Raw genomic sequence first — 6,000 nt, forward strand, 5'->3', positions numbered from 1 at the left:
CGCAGAAATGGAAAAACCTGTCCTAAAATTCACATGGAATCTCAAGGGACTCAGAATAGCCAAAACAATCCTGAAAGAGAAGAACATAACTGGAGGACTCACACTTCCTGATTTGAAAACTTACTACAAAGCTACAGTAATCAATAGTATGGTATTGTCATAAAGACAGACATAGAGACCAATGGCATAGAATAGCGAGCCCAGAAACAAACCCTCACATATATGGTCAAGTGATTTTTGACAAGGGTGCCAAGACCATGCAATGGAGAAAGGTTTCTTTCCAACAAATGGTGCTGGGAAAACTGGATATCTGCATGCAAAAGCTTGAAGCTGGACCCTCATCCAATACCATATACAAAAATTAACTCAAAATGGGTCAACAATATAAATGTAAGCCCTAAAACAAGAAAACTCTTAGAAAAAAACAGGACAAAATCTTCACGACACCGGGCTTGGCAATGATTTCTTGGATATGACACCAAGGGCACAGGTAACAAAAGAAAAACAATGGACAAATTGGACTCCACGAAAATTTTTTTTTTTTTGGTGAGGAAGATCAGCCCTGAGCTAACATCCATGCTAATCCTCCTCTTTTTGCTGAGGAAGACTGGCTCTGAGCTACTATCTATTGCCAATCCTCCTCCTTTTTTCCCCCCAAAGCTCCAGTAGATAGTTGTATGTTATAGCTGCACATCCTTCTAGTTGCTGTATGTGGGACGCAGCCTCAGCATGGCCTGAGAAGCGGTGCGTTGGTGCGCGCCTGGGATCCGAACCCAGGCTGCCAGCAGCGGAGCGCATGCACTTAACCGCTAAGCCACGGGGCCAGCCCCCTACGAAAATTTTATAAGTTGGTACATCAAGAGGCACTGTACACAGAGTAAAAAGGCAACCCACAGAGTGGGAGAAAATATTTGCAACTCGTATTTCTGACAAGAGACTGATATCCAGAATATACAGAGAAGTCCTAAAACTAAACAACTAAAAAACAAGCCAATTCAAATATGGGCAAAGGACTTGAAGAGACAGTTCTCCAAAGAAGACTTACAAATGGCATATAAGCACATGAAAAGACACTCAACACCACTAATCATTAGCGAAATGCAAATCAAAACCACAATGAGACACCACCTCACACCCACTAAGATGAGTGCTACGGAAAAGACAGAAAACAGCAAGTGTTGGCCAGGATGCGGTGAAATGGGAACCCTTGTACACTGTTGACAGGAACGTAAAATGGTGCAGCTGCTATGAAAAACAGTTATGGATGTTCCTAAAAAAAATGAACATAGAATTATCACGTGATCCAGCAATTCCACTTCTGGATATACACCCAAGAGATCTGAAAGCAGAGCCTTGAAGAGATATTTGCACACCCATGTTCATAGCAGTATTAGTCACAGTAGATAAAACGTGGAAGCAACCCCAGTGTCCATTGACGCATGAATGGATACACAAAATGTAGTATATCCATACAATGGAATATTATTCAGCCTTAAAAAGGAAGCAAATTCTCCAATATGCTACACATGGATGAACCTTGGGGACATTATGCTAACTGAAATAAGCCAGTCACAAGAAGACAAATACTGTATGAACTGAGAGCAGTCATAGAGACGGTAAGTAGAATAGTGGCTGCCAAGGGCTGGGGGGAGGGGAGAAGGGAGAGTTATTGTTTAATAGGTATAGAGTTTCAGATTTACAAGAGTTATGGGGATGAATAGTGGTGATGACTGTACAACAGTGTAAATATATTACCGCCATTGAAGTGTACACTTAAAAATGGTTAAGATGGCACGCTTTTTGTTAGGTATATTTTAACTCAATATACAAAAACGAAACAAAAAAAAAAGAAATGAGCTATCAAGCCACAAAAAGACACAGTGGACCCTTAAATACATATTGCTAAGTGAAAGAAGCCAACAGGAAAAGGCTATATATTCTGTTCCACAGTTTTAATATATTTCAATTACACGACATTCTAGAAAAGGCAAAACTATAGAAACAGTATAAAGATCAGTGTTGCCAGGAGTTGGGGGGCAAGGGATGAAAAGGTAGAGCACAGGGGCTTTTACGGCAATCCAACTCTTCTGTAGGATACTGTTGTGGTGGATACATGAGATTATGCATTTATCAAAATCCAAGTACATGACAGCAAGACAGTGAACCTTGACATAAACTACAGACTTGGTTACGAACACTGTAGCAGCATCAGCTCCTCACTTGTAAGGAAGGAACCGCACTAACACAGGTGGCCATGCAAGATGTTAACAGTAGGGGAAACTGTGGGGGAGGAGGGAGAAATGCTCTGCACTCTCTGTTGAATTTCTCTGTCCAACTAAAACTTTCCTAAAAAACCATGTATTAATTAAAAAATAATCAATGGAAGGTAGGGAGTGGGTAGAAATATGGAGGAAACAAGAACATGAGAATCTTGATAAATGTTGAAGCTGGGTAATAGGGACATGGGGGGCTGTCACACTTTTCTGTTTAATTTGTGTATGTTCAAGGTTTTCCACAATAAAACATTTTTAAAGCTCCAGATTAAATCTAGATTATATGTACAAAGAATCAAAGAATGTGAAGAAAACAGATATTTTTGAAGCAAGTACTGAAGGGGCACACTGAGGGAACATGCAATCACACTGGATAGAGAGTGAACGTCCTGGTTCCATCAGGAAGGTTCGGAGCTCAGTGAGCAAGGCAGGCAACAGCACAGTCAGGGAAGTGACAGAAAATGATCACAGAAAAGTGTTCACCCTCACTGGTTACAGAAATGCCAACGATGGGCCCTGACAGAACTGCCCCAGGATTTACAATGTCTTGACACCCACAGTTAGAGCGGGCTCAGGGACAGAGCACCACGTCCTGTGAGAACGCCAATCAGCACTGGCTTTCTAGAGGCCAAACCTCCCGAACCCTAGAACCTGCAGGCCACTGGCCTGGCTGTTCTGTTGTACGGAATCTGTCCAAAAACAAAGGGATTGGGTACAGATGATGGACTGAATAAACACATGTAGAGCCCCTTTGACATAAAATCCCTAAAAAATGACCCAAAGATTCCTTCATTGATGAACAAATTCATAATAACCCTGGGAACCATCAAGATAGCCAACATTTTGAGGAAGACATCAAAGACAGACAGCAGCTGGTGACCGGGGATCCCAGCGGGGAGTTCCGTGTGGGCCATGGAGACCAAGCCGGGGCACCCTCTCTCTCTCCCCCTCCTCCCCCGCCACTGACCTAACACCTCCTGCATCGCCCCTCCACTTCCAGCTACTGCCCACCTCACGCTCCAGGAGTACAGGAGCAGAGGCGCAGGGCGCCCTTTCCACCAGCACATCTGTCCTCTTGCTCTCTGCAACTCCCAGGCAGCGGGGGCCAGCCCTGCACCTCCTCAGGGCCCAGCACGCTCCTCCTGGGCCCTCAGCCTCCTCCTCTCCATCTGGTCCTACCTGCAGCAACTGTTAGCTCATCTCCACCTTACAAACAAAACTCTCCCTTGGACCCATGCTCCCTTTTGGCTACTGTCCACTTTCCCGACTCCCCTTCATGGCTAAACCTCTTAAGTGCCTCATCCCTACTGCCCTCCCATGGCCCCCCTTCCCCCACTCTAGACCCAGCTGCATTCTCATCCTCTCAAGGAGAATGAGGTCACCCGTGATCCCATGTGGCCGAGTCCAGCCATCTTTTCTCTTTCTCTTCTCTCATCTTTCTGATCAGCGCTGTATCCCACCCAGCTGAGCCCCCCTCCTTTCTGCAATACCCTTTCCCCTCATGGCTCCTGCAACCTCATGCTCCACCATTTCAGTCCCCTTTCCTGGACCCTCTTCAGCTGCACCTCTGCAAACACTGCCCTCTCCTAGTCTGGACCCTGGTCCCTTCCACAGCTGCAGTGTTTCCAGGAAACCTCACTCAATTCCACGGTTTTAAACATCTCTGACCTCATCCTGACTGCAGACACACCGATGCAACTTTAAGAGGTTAGGTGCTAGCTCCCCAGCATCAGCACCTGAGGAGAATCTCAGACTCGATTCCTCTCAAAATTTTACTGTCACATGAGTTCCAAAATAGCATCAAATATTTCCAAAAAGGAGGAAAAATTTGGATACAATAAATAGTGGTGAACAACGTAACCAATAAAACGTGTACTTACATCCAATCACGGTCACTTGATGGGGAAAATAAGAACACAGAACTAAGATCAGACAGTCTCAAGCTGGGGAGTGGAAGGTGAGGAGTTGGGAGTGTAGAACACAGGAATGGATCAACTCTGAGCATTTACAGAAAGAGAGGCAGAAATGGTTGCTCATAAAAGCTGAAAGACACACACTAGAAGAATAGAAAAATCATGAGAAAGCCTAACAAATTAAAAATTAAATTAAACAGTAGAATCAAATTCCAATTTATCAATAATCACAATTGTAAATGGATTAAATTGCTCTATAAAAAGATGAAGGCTCTCAAGTTGAGTTAAAATATAGCTATAAAATAAAAGGATATAATATGGTTGAAAATAAGGAGATAGAGAAATAAGACTTTAAACGGGAAAAAACCGGTTTTCTGTGTTGCTAACTGTCAGGAACACTTATGTACCTAACAATATGGTCTTGAAACATAAAGCAAAACTGGACAAACAAAAAGACACAGGCACCTCCAGAATCACAGGGAAACCTACCTTACTTCTCTTAGAAATCCACAGGTCAAGTGATACAGTCAGTTAGGAAACAGATCTGCTGACAAACACAAAAAAGCTAGATCTAGCCTCAGCCCGAGGGACAACAACGTAAGCAACTAGTGGAGAGGATGCATTCTCCTCAAACCACAATGAAACAGTCACCACAATGGACTGTGTGCTAAGCCACAATGAAATCTCTAGAGTCCAAAAAGCAGAAATCTATAAGTGACCATATTACTGGAACTTAAAGCAATAAAAGTAAAGAATAATCACAAAATATTGGCTCCCCTCCCCCCAACCTATCCACTTCAAAATCTGTCCACATTCTTCTAAATCTCTCAGGTTAAAGAGGGAATCCAGACAGACAGGACAAACTCTTTAGAAATGAACAGCAATGAGAGCAGCGTGAGGCAAATCCATGGCATGGGGACAAGGGGATAGAAGAAGGGGCACAGCCTCCACTGCAGGTATCAGGGAATATCATCTGTACATGAAGAAGCTGAGCACTTCCCTCAGGAGCCACAACAACACCGCAATAAAACCAACAACAGCAGAATGAAGTGAGGATTCACGAGGCGGGAACAACAACGTAGACCTGAGCAATGGAGTCAAGGGCTGGCTGTCTGGAAACACCTGTAACATTGAGAAACCTTCACAGTCTGACCAAGAGGAACAGACAAAGGCACCAAACTGTACCATCAGGTACGACAAACTACAGAAACAGCTTTAACGTGATAGGAGACCATAGCAGATAACTCTGACGAGGACGTCAGCTGTCCTCAACTGGAGCTGTCCTTCCCCCAGGATGCATCTGGAAACAGCAGGGTGGGTTTTGTTTCTTGCTTTGGGTTGTCCTAATGGTTGTTGCCCCGGGTATTCTGAAGGTCCTGAACAGCCTGTCACATAGAGCCGTTTCCCACCTGAAGTGTTACTGACATCTGGGAAGACAAGCACTGATCCAGATTAAATGAACAATGTGGTAGGGAAATGTTCTCCATGGATGTATAACTGGGAAAAGATGGTACCCTCAATATGTAAGGAATATCTAGAAAACAATGTTTACAAGTACTAAACTGTAAAAGAGTGGGAAAATCAGAAACATAGCCAATAAACACACCAAAAACATATCCAACCTATTTGCACAGGTGGAGAAATATGTATGTAAAGCACAGAAAACAGTCGAGGAGATTACACACCAAATTTTACTACCGACAAGGAATAAAAGTTGGGAGATAGGTGAGAAATGGGAGTTTTTTCCTCTTCTTAGTTTATGTATTTCTGTAGTGTTTTAATTTTTGCAAAAGAGAACATATTCTACTCAAACA

The sequence above is a fragment of the Diceros bicornis genome, chromosome 32, assembly GCF_020826845.1.
Source record: "Diceros bicornis minor isolate mBicDic1 chromosome 32, mDicBic1.mat.cur, whole genome shotgun sequence".
In the NCBI taxonomy this organism is placed as follows: domain Eukaryota; kingdom Metazoa; phylum Chordata; class Mammalia; order Perissodactyla; family Rhinocerotidae; genus Diceros; species Diceros bicornis.